Source organism: Panthera tigris, chromosome D2 (assembly GCF_018350195.1).
Source record: "Panthera tigris isolate Pti1 chromosome D2, P.tigris_Pti1_mat1.1, whole genome shotgun sequence".
Taxonomy (NCBI): Eukaryota; Metazoa; Chordata; class Mammalia; order Carnivora; family Felidae; genus Panthera; species Panthera tigris.
In genome coordinates this window covers 19,595,247-19,612,328 of record NC_056670.1, presented here as the reverse complement: position 1 = coordinate 19,612,328, position 17,082 = coordinate 19,595,247, and the positions used below count along the sequence as shown (strand labels likewise).

Genomic DNA, 17,082 nt, shown 5'->3' with positions numbered 1-17,082 from the left:
GTTATGATTGTGTTCCTAGAAATACAAAAATAATCTAGTGATAATTAATTCAGTTTAGCAAGGTTGCTAGATACAACATCAATATAAAATTTATTTCTATATATGAGCAACAAACATTTAAAAAACAAAAGTTAAAATAATATGCCATTTATTATATTATCAAAATTTAAGTAATTAGGAATAATTATAGCCTAAGATTTGTAAGGCGTATATGGCAAAAGACTACGAAATTTTAATAAAGAAAGTTAAAGGAGACCTAAACAAGTACAGAGACTAAGCACATGGATTTGGGGTCTCTCTATTATTAAATAACAGTTCTCCACAAATATATCTACAATTTCAATGCAATTGAATAAAAATCTCAATAGGTCTGAAGAAATAATAACAAGCCAATTCTAAAATATATATATGTATGTATATATATATATATATATATATATATAATACAAAAAAAAAACCAAACCAAGACTAGAATACACAAGAAACAATTATAGTAAGGACCTTGGCTCTACCAAAAATAAAGATATTACAGTACAGCACTTAAAAGAAGGTAGTGGAGAAAGAATGAAATCTGGCCGTTTGTAGCAATGTGGATGGAACTGGAGAGTGTTATGCTAAGTGAAATAAGTCAGAGAAAGACAGATAACATATGTTTTCACTCATATGCGGATCCTAAGAAACTTAACAGAAAACCATGGGGGAGGGGAAGGGGGAAAAAAAAGTTACAGAGAGGGAAGGAGGCAAACCATAAGAGACTTTTAAATACTGAGAACAAACAGGGTTGATGGGGGGTACAGGGGAGGGGAAAGTGGGTGATGGACATTGAGGAAGGCACCTGTTGGGATGAGCACTGGCTGTTGTATGGAAATCAATTTGACAATACATTATATTTTAAAAAACAAAAATAAATAAATAAAATAAAAGAAGGTAGTGGTGCAAGGACAGGTCAATAGACAAATCAAATAAAAAGTGCTCCAGAAACTGACTTACACGTATATGGGTACTTGACTTATGACAAGTCATAATAATAAGGTAGAGTAGTTAGAAGTGGGTGGTCTTTTCAGTACATAATGACAGGAATGTTGAGCATCCTTTTGGGGAAAAATGATATTGGAACACTTACTATGCAACGAAATCAAAATCAATTCCACCTAGCTCATGGCACTGAATAGGAAAGGCAAAATAATAAACCCTTTTAGAAGATAATATAGGTGAATATTTTCAGAACTTCAGGGTAAGAATATAGTCCCAAACAAAACACACAAAAAAATATAAGGCTAATATTAATAAAAATATTAATAAATTTGACAAAATTTGAACTAAATACTTCTGTTCATGAAATTACACCACCAAAATAAACAATGACACTCCAGGAGTAATGAATGCCCTTTGTATCTAGATTGTAATCTCATTATACTATTTCTCCAAAAAGAGAACCAGAGCACCTTTTAGTGATGGCAGTTCCAAATCTGTAACACCAAATGTACAGGATGAATCAGAGATATCTTGTCCAGCCTGAAAGCAAGAAAGTTATCAATGGCTACTAGTATCATACTGAAAGAACACAGGAGCCAATTAGAAGGGGCTCATACTGACCAAAGATGGGACAACTTAATCATCTAAAAAAATAATGACTCCAATGAATTGAAGTATATCAAATATATACAAATCCATTTTTCATAATGATAGTCCAAAAATAAAAACTCAATTATCACTTTTAGAAGTTGCTACAGCAAGAAATCCTTATCCTAAAAATGATAAAAGGAAAGAATCAAGTTTTTATACTGCTTTCCCTGTACATTGCACTGCAGGTTAACAAAATAAATGACTAAGGAAATGTCTTCTTTATAAAAGAATCACAGGTAGTAAATTCAAGATTGATAGCATTAGAAAATCACCAGTTTACATCCCCCTAATGAAATAATTCATTTACGCAACATTAGTGGTTCAGAAATACTAACTGAAAGGTTGAAGGAGAACTTTTTAATGGAAAGATCATGTTGGTACTATCTCAACTCAAATCTAAGAATTACTATGAGTGGGAAAAACTGGCATTATGTGCCTCCAGACATGATGGAGAGGAACTATATAGCATTACACATATATACTGACAACAGAGATTTGGAAATTGACATTAAAGAGGATTACCACTTATGACAGCAACAAAAATAACAAATACTTATGGTGACCTTGGGTTAAGCAAAGATTTCTTAGATATGATGCCAAAAACAATTCATAACAAATTCATAAATTGGACTTCAACAAAATTTAAAACTTTTGCTCTGTAAAAATACACCATTTTTCTTTAAATGAAAGAATGAAAATTAAATAAAAGAATGAGAATGAAAAGGCAAGCGACATACTGGGAAAAATCTTTGCAAAGCATATATCTGATAAAAGACTTGTATCCAGATTATATAAAGAACACTCAAAGCTCAGTCATAAGAGAAAAAAACAAGACAATTAAAAATTAGGTAAAAGATTTAATCAGATATTTCACCAAAGAAGATCTATAAAGGGCACATGAAAATGAGTTCAATATCATTGGTCATTAGGGAAATGCAAATTAAAAGCACAATGAGGTACCACTAGAATGGCTAAAATTTAAAAGACAGACTTTATGAGTGTGGGTGGGATGTAGAAAACTGAAACTTTCCTACACTGCTGGTCTGCATGTAAAATGGCACAACCACATTGAAAAACATTTTGGCAGTTTCTTTAAAAGTTAAACATATACCGCCTCTGCCAATGTGTTATTCTGGTGGTGGTGGTGGATCACCCTTTGCCTGGCAAAATGGACACTGAGGCCATGAGCAGATACACCAACCCAATGAACTTTGGTTGTCCTCTCCCATCTGACTGTGGTGCTGTTGACCATTGGCATGTTCTTCACTGCCTGGTTCTTCATTTATGAGGTTACCTCCACTAAGTACATTTATCTACAAACAGCTTCTCATCTACTTGGTGGCCTTGCTTTTCATGGGCTTTGGAGTCCTCTTCCTGTTGCTCTGGGTTGTCATCTATGTATGGGCTCCCAATGGTTCCAACCAGGTGGCTTCACTGAATATCTGCTTTTGCAAATTAATTTTTTTACTATTGTTGGAAGTGTCCCATTTGCTGCTCACAATAAAGGCAGATGTGTGACCAAAAAAAAAAAAAAAAAAAGTTAAACTATACCTATAATATTATCCAGTCATTTAATTCCTAGGTATTTACCCAAGAGAAAGGGAGATACATGTCCACACAAAGACTTGCACATGAAGCATATGGCTTTATTTTTAATAGCCAAAAAGTGGAAACAACTCAAATGTCTATCAGCAGATGAATAGATAAATTGTGGTATATCCATACAATGGAAGGCTCAGCAATAACAGGGCAGGAACTAGTGATATAACAACATGAATGAATCTTAAATTACTTATGCTGAATGAAAGAGTATACACTGTGTGATTCCATTTACATAAAATTCTAGAAAATTCAAACTCATTTATAGAGATACATAGAAGATCAGTGGTCACGTAGGAAGAGTAAAATGGAGGGATTAACAAGGGTCATAAGGCTGGTCACAGGCCCATTGCATGGTGTCAGAGCACCAGTAAAATGATGACAGCGTAAAAGTGGGAGAGGAACGAGCAGCAGTGATGGGATTGCATAAAAGAAATTGATCAATTGGGTAAATATGTTAAGGATAATGGAATCAGTTTCCTGTTGGGAAAAAGGGAGTAAATGTGTGGAAAGAAGGAAAACTAGAATGAACCTTCTGGTGCTAAAATAAAATTAGAGTTGTCACTGTAGATTCATAGTTTTCAACACATAGATTGATAGGTAAATATAGATGTAAATGTGTATTGTTATATGTGAATATATTTTATTTTATTATTTTATTTTGTTTATTTAAATCCAAATTAGTTAACATATAGTATAATAATGGTTTTAGGAGTAGAATTTAGTGATTTATCACTTACATATAACAGTGCTTATCCCAAGTGCCCTTCTTAATGTCCATCACCCATTTAACCCATCCCCCCATCTAACACCCCTCCAGCAACCATCAGTTTGTTCTCTGTATTTAAGAGTCTCTTAGGGTTTCTCTCTCTGTTTTATGATATGTTAAATAAGCCAGTCAGAGAAAGACAAATATCATATGATTTCACTCATACGTAGAATTTAAGAAACTAAACAGATGAACATAGGGGAAGGGAAGGGAAGGGAAAATAAGATAAAAACAGAGAATGAATATTATATATATATGATATATATGATATATATGATATATATGCATATATACATACATATATACATATAAATGTATACATACACATACATATATTCTCTAGCTATGTCCGCTAAGAGAACATGTGAGCAGTAATACCTTCAAAAGCAATAAGCACATCTAGTATCCAGATCTTATTCTCTAAATCCACTAAGTGGAATCTTGGAATTAAATTTCTTGGAGAAATAGTCAGTTTCAAGATAAGGTCAGGAAAAGTAGAACATGATCCTGGAATATTCTTTCTTTTTGTGCCAGAAAATAAGGAATGGCTTAAAGAATGATGGTGATATGTCAAAATGGCAAAGACTTGTCTTGAAGGGACTATCCCACACGTCTGGGATGATTTAAGCATCACAGTAAATCATATGTTAAAGCACTATAATCCTTTGAATAAAATTGGAAACCATGACTCAACATAAATTTAAAAATTAATAAGTTGAGTTTCATAAGATATTTAAATGAGGTACTTCAATATCATCAAAGAATCTCCCCACAAAATATCTGTTAATTATAAAGGACAAAAGAGTAAATTTGCAGCTGAGAAGGCTAGCAAACTTAACTACTTTAATCAAGTGATCAAAACTAACAACATCAATAACAGAACAAATAGAAATTATATGCCACCTGGTAGAATGCAATGAAAAGAACATAACATCACTTTTTTTTTAATTTTTAAAAAATCTTTATTTATTTTTGAGAGAGAGAGAGACAGAGTGCGAGCAGGGGAGGGGCAGAGGGAGAGGAAGACACAGAATCCGAAGCAGGCTGCAGGCTCTGAGTTGTCAGCACTGAGCTCAATGTGGGGCTTGAACCCACTAACGGGGAGATCATGACCTGAGCTGATGTCGGACGCTTAACCAACTGAGCCACCCAGGCGCCCCGTGAACATAACATCACTTTTATAATTTTCTTGGCAAAGATGCATAAAGTAAATCTAATCAAGAGTAAATATCAGATAAGCTTAAATGGAGCGACATTTTACAAAATAATTGACCTATAATCTGCAAAAGCTTCATGGTTATGACTGTCAAAGAAAATTGGAGGAACTGTTTTGAATTGAATTGAAGAAGCCTCAAGAGTGTGTGATTCTGAACTGGAGGTTTTGAATTTTGGAATTGCAAATTAGGGAGTAGGTATAAAAGACAGTATTGAGACAATGTGCAAAACTTGAATGGAATCTAAGGATTAGATGGTATGGTACCAATGCTAATTTCCTGCTTTTGATAGTTGTATTGAGGTTATACAATAGAATGTTCTTGTTTATAAGAAACACATACTAATCTACTCCTGAAATCACTGGTTCACTATATGCTAACTAATTTGGATGTAAATTTTTAAAAATAAAAAATAAAATAAAAAAAAATAAATTTTTAAAGAAAAAAAAAGAAACACATACTAAAGTATCCCAGAAGTAAGGGGCATTATGGAGAATTATATGGGACATATTAGCAGTTTATTCTCGTATAGTGTAAAAAAATTATGTACCATATTTTCAACTTTTCTATAAATTTATTTCAGAGAAATTTTATTTTTTTTTAACATTTATTTATTTTTGAGACAGAGAGAGACAGAGCATGAACAGGGGAGGGGCAAGAGAGAGGGAGACACAGAATCTGAAACAGGCCCCAGGCTCTGAGCTGTCAGCACAGAGCCCGACGCAGGGCTCGAACTCACGGACCGTGAGATCATGACCTGAGCCGAAGTCGGACGCTTAACCAACTGAGCCACCCAGGCGCCCCAATTTCAGAGAAATTTTAAATGGAAAATTAAAGTCAGGCACTATATGTATGTATGTGTACATATATATATATATATATATATATATTGTGGGTGTGATTTAATTTATCTAAAGTTAAAAAACAGACAAAACTATTTGTTTAGGGATGTGTAATTTGGTGGCAAAACTAAAATGAAAACCAAGGAAATTAATACATAAAAGTTAGGTTAGTGGTTACCACTAATGGCATGGGAGAGGATGATGATTGAGAAGGGAAATGCTTGGAGCTTCTTGGGTGCTGGGAATCTTGTACTATTTGACCTAGGTGATAGTTAAACACACGTTCATTTTACAAATATTCATTAAATTGTACACTTATGTTTTATGCACTTTCCTGTAAGTTTGTTGTATTTCATAGTATAAAATTGTGAAAAGGAATTTTAAGAAAGAAAACAAAATGAGACAATCACTTATCTTCAAGTTTTAGATTTTTTCAGATTTTAGAAATATGGTGGATATGATATATTTTCTATAACTCCCCAAGTGGATCACTTGCTATAATCACTATAATCAAACACATCAAAATTTCTTCAGCAAAGCATCTAAATAATCATACCAGGTAGCATAAGTAAGAACTATAAGTAGCCAGATATGTTCAAATCAGATGTTGCTGTCAAATGAATTTTCTGCCAATGTAAAATTTTGTTTTATTTTGTTTTGGTTTTGGTCTTCAGAGCTTTTTGAATTTTGAAATTGTAAATTAAGGATTGTAGATGTGTATTAACTTTATAAAATGTACAGAAAAGGAATAGAAATCATCATATGCTATGCAGTTTAGCTATGAAAAGCACTTATATACTAAATGACATGCATAAACAGTGAAAATCATTCAACTGAAAACAATGGTATAACCATATTGCAAGATTGTACTGGGAAGTACACATTAATAATATAACTTTTATTTCCTGAAAATTGCTAGTCTGTATGTATGTAAAGAGAGATAAATCCCTACATAGATACCGCCTAAAACAGCAATACAGGCATTATTTAGCAACATAGAGTTAAACACCAAGACATTCTAAAAAAGGTAAAAATGATTGTTTCTACATTCTGGAAAATGGGAGAGTGGTAAGAGAGAATCATAACTCTGTTACTTTTCATAAGCCTCAACAGTTTTATTTGGCTCTTTAAATTGTGTGGAAGAAATATGTAAACCTTTTTAAAAAAGTAATTGTTAAGTACCTAGTATGTTCAGGATACTGTACATAAGTAAGATATAAAAACCATTCTCAAAGTATTCTATTTCGGGTCAGCCATGTATCCATAAATAAAATGACCAGGACTACCAAATGTATATGATAACAGTCATTGGAGGTTTAGCCAACAGCAATTCAGAAGAGGGCAGAGAATGATTATTAAAGGAGTATGCCTGAGCTGAGACTTAAAAATGGGTAGAATCAATATTTGTGCTCATGTTACACCCTTGCTAACAAAAGGGCTTCCACTCTGGTCTGAGATTTGGATATCTGAAATGAAGACTTGGGGAAATGAAGACTTGGGGTCTTCAATTGGCAAAGAAATGGAAATGCCATTAAATAAAAGCCAAAGGGAAGGCAAAGAATCACAACAAAACAAAAGTATATCTTCTAACATTAATTCCAGAAATAGGTGGTTTCCACTTCATTCTACTAGAGCAGTGGTTCTCAACTGGGGGCTATTTTGTTGCCTTGAGTATATCTGACAATGTCTAAAGATGTTTTTCAGTGGAGAAGTGCTACTGGCAAAGTGGGTAAAGGCCAGAGATGCTACTAAACATCCTACAATGCACAGACAGCACACACAACAGAGAATAATCCCATGCAAAATGCCTGCAATGCTGAGATTGAGAAACTTTGTCCTAGATTATCCAATCCTGTTCCCTGTGCAGAGGTGGCCTTAGAAAGGGGGGAACAGGAATTGGCACAGGTATTATATCTTAAAAGATTCCAGGAAAACCTCCTAAGCACACTTGTCTCCACGGGTTGATTACTGGTACTCTAAAGTTTACCATTAAAAGTATCCCTTTGGGTTAAAATATTGCATATATGGAAGTTCCCAATTAAAAGGAAGAAGCAACCCACTAAAGCAGCAATATCAAATGAGTTTCATCTTAAGACTGAATCTGACCAACTGGAAGGGGTTACCAAGAATACTATGTTAAAAAGATTCTGAAGACTCATTTGGGTTCTGTATAGGAAAGGACCATGGCTGACTCATGATACGTAAACAGACACAGGAGAATGAGTGGGGACATGTCCTACATGTTTGCCTTTAACATCTTCTATTGAGTTCAATTATCAGGTCTGTTTTTCAGCTTTGTAGGGAATCATTGGAGAAATAAAATTCTTGACTGCAAAATTAAAGACGAGTATGGTAGATTAAAGACTCTAGAAAGATGTTCATGCCCTAATTTCCAGAACCTGTGAATAAGTTACGTTACACAGCAAGAGAGAGTGAAGACGAAAGAAGGAATTAAGGCTGACCTCAAAACAGGGAAATTATCCTGGGTTATTCAGGTGGGCCCAAAGTGATCACAGACATAAAAATTGAAAGTAAAAGGAGGAAAGTAAGAGTCAGAGTGAAATATGATGACAAAAGCAAAGTCAGAGAGATATATAAGAGAAAGCCTCCACCAGCCACTGCTGGCTTTGAAGATGGAAGGGCCATGAGGAAAGCACGGAAAAAGCGAGAAAATGGATTCTCTCCTAAAATCTCCAGGAAGGAATGCAGCCCTGCTGACACCCTGATTTTAACCCAATGACACCATTTCAGACTTCTGACCTTCAGGACTGTCTGATAATAAATTTGTGCTGTTTTAAGCCCTAAGATTGTGGTAACTTGTTGAAACAACAGTAAACTAATGTAGTGGGGAAGCAAAAAAATTGGGGAGAATTATCATTAGCAATATTGGGCCAAATAGGGAAAACCAAAGTAGGGCTTCAATGTGGTGAACTTTGAGCCTCTAGAGGGTAGCAGTATAGTTCTGAGAACTGGCAGATAGACCCCAAGGGGAAAGGGTCCTGAGCGAAAACAGTTTATGACAAACCTGACTTGTTAATTGTGTTCCTAAATGCAAGGTCCCCAGGGAAAGATGGGAGTAGAGCAGGTTTTCCTTGTAGAGTCTGGCAGGTAGATTCCTGAAGGAGGAGTAGAGACTTGCTGAAGAGCCCAAGGGAATCAGGTCACTTTATTTTTCCCAACAGGCACTCTAGTTTCCCTAACATAAGCCTGGCCAGCATCTTACCTGAATTAACATGAGGGACAGCCTTCCCAACCAGCTCACGAGTTACAAATCTGGGACATTTTTGAGGTTTGACTCGAAGTTATTCCTGCAATCCTTGAATAATTGCCATCTCCACTCAAGCCCAATGCATGTTTTATTTGTGTAAAAACTCTTAGCCAGAGTCCTTTATTACTTTCAGTTATATGACTGATTACCTTAAACCACACTAGCAGTAGCACAAAGGATCAAAAACAGAAAAATCTGCTTACGCAGTCTTTGGACCTGAGAACCAAGTGGAAACATTAATACCTTAAAGCTGAAAGCAGTTATTGGATAAAACTCCTAAGGAACCTTGAACAACCTATTCAACCCAAACAACATCCTGTCCCACAAATGTTTCAATTCACGTTGTGAAATAAAACAGACATTATGTTTTTACCCTTAGAACATAAAACATGGTATTGACCTTCCAGTGCTATGAAAGAGATATACAATTTCAGAAAGTAGAATAGGTCTACAGTTTTGTTGGAAAACAGTAATGGCTTCATGTTTGTTTTTTTCAGGTTGAACCTATTGCCAGATAATTATTTCAAAATGAATCTCTTTCCCAATCCTCTGAAAAAGAATGCTTGGCATGTTTTGATTGGTCAGTGTGCCATCATGCATTTTATGAGCTCTTCACTTAATCTGATGTTAATGTATGCTTTTTAGGCAAAGGAGAAAGACTATGCCCAGAGGTTATAGTAGTAACACCTGAATTACTCAACACATATTTACTTGGTTTAATATGCCAGAGAAAGGAAGGCAACTCTGTCTTTTTTTTTGTAAATCATATTCTTCTATAAAGCCTTCCCTGACTAGCTTGAAAAGCACCATGCCTTTCTCCATCATAATTCTCACTGCATATATTCAATGTCTGAATGAGTAATAACCTATTCAATGTCTTCCCTGTTATATATTGTAAGTTCCAAGAGAGTAAAGACCATGTTGGTTTTATTCTATGTCCTACTTCTATTGCCTAATACTATGCTTTTACAGTAAATTTTATTTGAACTTATTCTGTTAATAAATGAACAAGCAATTACTTCCTTCCCTAAGAGCTGAGAAGTTTAATCCCAAGACATCTAGGTGCTCTCAAAATAGCTCTTTCTAGACAAATATAAATGACATGGAAATTTTCTCAATATAGTGTTTTTTGAGGAAACATTTTACTTATTCTGCCACACTATGAAAACACTCTTATCTGGCAGTCTCTTCAGCACATTTACATTTAGTGTGTATTTGGTATTTCTTCTTTTCTAACTTTTTATTATGCTTATATCTTATCAAATCATATTGTTTATGTCTTTACTTTGCATGCTCTTAGACTCCCTCTCTGCCTGCTCTAGTTTTTGGATACATCAAGTAAAGCACTTTAGCTATCCTACTTCAGGTTCAATGTTAAATACTGGCCTTAGCCCATCCCAGCCCCTCAAGAAAAGTAGGTGAATTTACAAGGGGATGACTTACTGGTTTATGTTTTCAGGTTTCAAGAAATACAGCCTCCAGAGGAAAGGTGGGTCTAAGCAGAATTATATCTGTACTCAAATTTGTTGTTCATTTTGTACCATTTCAACTCTTTCCTTCCTCCAGTCTTCAAAAAATGTGGATTTTGGTAACTGTCAACCTTGCCTCTTACTGCAAAAAAAAAATGTTTTGCCATTTAGTGACAGGAATATAGTCTGTTAAAAAATGCTCAAGTGGTGCCAAAAGCATTATTGTGTGAGAGTTCTCAACTTTGCCTCTCTGTGACTATGTGCTTACCTCCTGGCATTGGAAGATAATAGCCTGAGGGTATTTATTTTTTAATCTTAAAAAGAGAAAAAAAAACCTTCTTTGTTGTGGGGGGGGGGGGGGAGCCATGGGGGAGGCGGGGCGTGGAGACCAGAACTCTGAGTGTATATAGGGATGATAAATAGATTTGGTGGGCTGAGAGAGTCTTTGGAAAGAACTTTAGAGTGGGTAGGGAATGGGACGAGTGATGAAGTAATTTTAAGGAGTTCTCCTAGATATTATTTTGTCATTCTTTGAGAGTCTTGGCAAATATTCGAATTACCTTCTGATTAGTCTCTATTGTCAAACTTGTATTTATTTGAATGTGATGCATCATACAGACTGTATCAAATGGGGCCCAATGTTTAAATGGGATCTTTCTCCCTTGTTCCCCTCATCTCTAATTATAGGGAAACCACTATAAGTGGGACACAACCAATCAGAATTTTCTAAGCTAATTTAACCTTTATTTTCCCAGAGGACTCATAGGAGACACAAATAAGTGAAAGAGAGTTATTCTGTTAGAACAAGAAATTCTGTTAGAACACACATACACACAACTGTTGGAGGATAGATACATTTCAATCTTTAATACTTCCTCCATCTACAGCTCTAATCTATAAAAGATGAGCACTCAGCTCAAGCTCAGAATGATGACCCTGAGATACTATTAAAATCTCACTTTTTGTACATACTAAAGAAAGAAAAATAACCAGAAGAGATTTTGACATAAGACACAATCCTTTCTAGCCCTGAGCATTGCACTTAAGGGCAGTTTGCTGCACACCTGTTTGGCAACCTTAAAGACACAAACAATTCAAAAAGGGATCAGTGACTTGTGACCATATAGATGAGAATGAAATCCCACCTTAACACACCAATAATTTTTGTTCTGTTTCTTCTTTTCAAAAGATGGGACAATGTGAGCAGCACCTCAAAGAAACACACTGGAACCTCTATGTCCTGAGGAAACTCTAAACCACTGAAGGGCAAAACCAGTAAACCTTTCTCTTTCCCACTGGAAACTTTTCCTCAAAATGACAAATTTCTACCAGTTTTATTTATACTTCCTGAACAAGGACAAAGAATCAGTCCCTCACACTCGCACAGCATTTATAGGCATTACTGTGGTCAGCTTTTTTGGCCTCCTTTCAATTCTGTTGAGAAGAAAACCCTGAATTCCAACCTCTGTTGATGGCTCTCATCCCAGGCCACACAATTGGCAAAACTCTGAGTCCCGAGACCTCCCAAAAAGATGCTTAGGAATCTGAAATAGGTACCCACTGCTTATTTTAGCAATAGAGATTTGTGTTTCATTTGCCACTGTTACTTAAACAATTCTTTAGACATGACTTTCAAGTCCCTCACTTGATCTTTTTTCCATTGACATATTTACCCCAATTCTCTCCTCCTCTTCTCAGGCTTTCACTCTTGACATCTCTGCTAGTACTGATATCAACACCATGGTTGTGTTTAGTCTCCCCCTAGTGCCAGGCTCACTGATGTGGTGAGTGGAGTTCTGGAAAGTGGAGCCGAGGGGGTTGAGTCATCAGTCAGCATCTCCTGTCTCCCTGGATCTGACCACAATGACAGAGGCTCATCTCACTCAAGTGTCACTGGGAGGCCACAGCCAGAAGGAGGTGGAGGACTTCTCCCATTGGACTGGAACCACTTTAAGAAAGGATACATTTTTGGCACAGCAATGGAGAGATGTTAGTACAGAAATATCAGTGCAGCTTCCACTCCCTGTTGTCCTTCAGGCCACAGCTTAAATGTGACTTTTTTTTTTAATGTTTATTTGCTTGTTTGTTGTTTTTATTTATTTTGAGAGAAGGAGAGTGTGCACAAGCAGGGGAGGGACAGAGAGAGAAAGAGGAGATGAATCCATGCTGAGCATAGAGCCCAACGTGGGGCTCAATCCCAAGATCATGAGATCATGACCTGAGCTGAAATCAAAAGTTGGATGCTTAACCAACTGAGCCACCCAGGCACCCCTAAATGTGCCTGTTTCTAAATGCATAAACCATTTTAGAAAGCAACTAAATCTAAACATATATATATATGCCTATTCTGTGACCCAATGTTTCCACTTCTGACTACATATGTCTAGGTATATATATAATATGTTCACATTATATATTCAGGTTATATACCATATATTCAATAAACTATATATGCATATAAGTAATATAAATTTTTTCATGTGTTCACCAAAAGATATGCATAAAAATGTTCAGAACAGCACTATTTATAATACTAAAGACAAGAACTACCTAAGTATCCATCAATAGTTTAATGGATAAATTGTGATTCTGTTACATCAATAGAATATCAAAATATTCTTTGATAGAATACTATAAAGGACTGAGAATTTTAAAAACTATAAATATGTACAATTAGGATGAATACTACCAAATATAATAAAAAAGAAAGCATATCAAAAATAGTAAATACTGTGTGGCTTCATAAGTTAAAAAGTAGGCAAAATTTATACTCTTAAAAGTTAGGATAGAGGTTACCACTGGGGGTTATGACTGGAAAGGAGTACAAGGGGGTCTTCTGTAGCACTAGTAATTTTAGATTTTTTATCTAGGTGTTGCTTACCCTGATGCGTTTAAGTGGTGAAGGAGTTATCAACTTTTCTCTTTGTATGTGATACTTCAATTAAAATTTTTTTTAGGGGAACTACTGGGACCTCATCAAAATAAAAACCTTCTACACAGCAAAGGAAACAATCAGCAAAACTAAAAGGCAACCAACAGAATGGGAGAAGATATTTGCAAATGACATACCAGATAAAGGGTTAGTATCCAAAATCTATAAAGAACTTATCAAACTCAACACCCAAAAAACAAATAATCCACTGAAGAAATGGGCGAAAGACATGAATAGACACTTCTCCAAAGAAGACATCCAGATGGCCAACCGACACATGAAAAAATGCTCAACATCACTCATCATCAGGGAAATACAAATCAAAACCACAATGAGATACCACCTAAACCTGTCAGAATGGCTAACATTCACAACTCAGGCAACAACAGATGTTGGCGAGGATGCAGAGAAAGAGGATCTCTTTTGCATTGTTGATGGGAATGCAAGGTGGTGCAGCCACTCTGGAAAACAGTATGGAGGTTCCTCAAAAAACTAAAAATAGAACTACCCTATGACTCAGCAATTGCACTACTAGGCATTTATCCATGGGATACAGGTGTGCTGTTTCGAAGGGACACATGCACCCCCATGTTTATAGCAGCACTATCAACAATAGCCAAAGTATGGAAAGAGCCCAAATGTCCATCTATGGATGAATGGATAAAGAAGATGTAGTATATCTATACAATGGAGTATTACTTGGCAATCAAAAAGAATGAAACCTTGCCATTTGCAACTATGTGGATGGAACTGGAGGGTATTATGCTAAGTGAAATTAGTCAATCAGAGAAAGACAAAAATCATATGGCTTCACTCATGAGGACTTTAATATACAAAACAGATGAACATAAAGGCAGGGAAACAAAAATAAAAAAAAACAGGGAGGGGGACAAAACAGAAGAGACTCACAAATATGGAGAACAAACTGAGGGTTACTGGAGGGGTTGTGGGAGGGGGGATGGGCTAAATGGATAGGGGGATTAAGAAATCTACTGAAATCATTGTTGCACTATATGCTAACTAATTTGGATGTAAATTTTAAAAAATAGAAAATAAAACAAGTTAAAATTAAAAAAAAAATTTTAAAGCCATCTTCTCACACACGCTATGACATGGATGAAACTTGAAGACATGCTGAGTGAAATAAGCCACTCACAGAAGGACAAATATTGTATGATTTCACTTCTATGAGGTACCTAGAATTGGCAAATTCATAGTACCAGAAAGTAGAATAGCAGTTACCAGAGGCTGAAGGGATGGAGAAATGGGGAGTTATTTTTTTTAATGGGCATAGAGTTTTGTTTGTGATGGTTCTCTGAGGCTCAGACTCCTCAGGAATTAGCTTCAGGGAAAAACCAACAGACAAGTCACTGAGGCCAGAGAAGTGGTAGCTAAGGAAGGGGAGGATTTAGAACGGTCACTGGAGGACGAAAGACAATGAATATCAGCTGGAAACTGTAACTTCTTCACTAGGAATGGAGGCTCATTAGAACCCTGGAGGAGCTGCTGCCAAGAAGCATGAAGGGTGGACTGTGGCAGCCATGGATGCTGACTGCTCAGAACTCCCTTCAAGAAAGAACTTGCCAGCAGCTTCAGCTATTAATGCTTTCAGGATCTGCCTTAACTTTCAAGTTGAAGCCACATTCTTCTAAGCCATTCCCGGCCAATGACAACACAACAGAGACACTAGTGCCTCACCATTAATGCATACTCTAAAAAGCAATCTTTGCTTTAGACGTCCCCACCAGGTTGGCTGATGTTTTGTCAGATCTGAGGCTCTCCCTATCCATTCCTGTTTTCCATTTCTCTTCCTTTGCAGGTGTCAGAGCTGTATCATATTCTGAAGGCTCTCCCTGCCAAATCCCACTTCTTTCCCCTTTTGCCTGTCACAGATAGTATCTCCCAATAAACCTCTTGCACTTCCAACTTTGTCTCAGGGTCTGCTTACTCTAGGACCCAACTGACACAAATGGTTTTGAGTACAAACTCCAAATTTAATGCCACAAGGGCAAACACAAAAATTATAAGCATTCATTCAGGAAAGGAAAACTTATTTACAAGCATCAAAAACTCTATGTGGTGGGCTCCAGGTATGTTTTTTATTTAATGATCATAAACAATTCCTTTGAGGAATGTAAGAGAGGCCATCCAGAAATAAAATCATAGTTGAAATCCATTGAAAAGTTACTATGCACCTAACTCTTGACATACAACTTTCCACCTATTTCTCACAATGCCTTATGAAGTGTGTAGTATTTTTATTATTCCCTTATACAAATGAAAACAAATGGAGGTTAGTTTTATTGCCCAATGACATAATTAGTAAGTTAAAAAAATCAGAATTTGTACCAAGGTAAGCTTAAGCTATTAACTTCTGTACTGTTTCAGCTACCCAGCATTGATTTGTATTGTTAATGACTGAAGAATCCTAACAGATAGGAATATGGATCCGGGGATCAAATTATAGGGTAGAGAGCCATAAGAGAATTGTGCACTCATAGAAACAAATTTAGCCCCATCTGAAAGTATCATCTCTGTATCCGAGCCAAGTAGCCTCAATATCTATTTCTAAAAAGATTGCTTTTTTTTTTTTTTTGCTAGTTGAGTTTGCCAATTCCTGTGATGTTTTCAGAAATTTCTTTTGAAATGTCCAGGTGTGCACATGACCACAGGGAAAAATAGGATGTGGTCCTAGTCCCTAGTCTCCTGACAGTAGATGTAGCATGAAGGGGATTATCAGCTTCCTCCTGAAAGAGAGCTTTCAGTGTAGCAAAAAGTATAGTTTCTATAAACGAGAAAGACAGAAAGGCTTCCTTATGCAATGAAATTTCAGTGGTGGTGGTGGTGGTGTGTGTATGTGTTTTAAAGAGGGATTGGTTGCTTGGAAATCTTTGATTCCTTCTTCAACTCTTATAGTAATCTCAGCCCTATAGCTATAAGAGTTAGGGATTCTTGTGGCATGCTGATCATAAAAAAATAAGGAATTTTAGTTTGTCTCCTTGAAAATAAAACCCTGAGTTTGATCTTCTAGATTATAGGTTGGATTTACAGTCTTGTCAATTCTCTTATATAAAAATCCTGGACATTTATTTTTAAAGAGTTCCCTTACCAGAGACTCTATTCAATATGCCCACTAGAGTATCATGTCATTAAGAGTGGCTGGTATACTGGGAATTCATGTAAAGGAATAGTTTAAATACCCCAATAGTAGCTGTTGGAAACATGAATAAGTAGAACATATTTGTTTAGGATCTATCTTGTGAGGTCAAATGGGTTTAGATATTTCTCATGCTAGCATGTGAATAGTGTCAGGGAACATATCCAAGCTATGCCTCATACAAAAGAAAGGTATATAGAATAGCT

The 17,082-nt window shown here is 35.9% G+C and overlaps 1 pseudogene; it reads left to right on the top strand.

Annotated features, from left to right (window-relative positions):
- Nucleotides 1-2,794: 2,794 nt before the first annotated feature.
- Nucleotides 2,795-15,423, top strand: LOC102961469 (annotated as a pseudogene).
- Nucleotides 15,424-17,082: the final 1,659 nt, after the last annotated feature.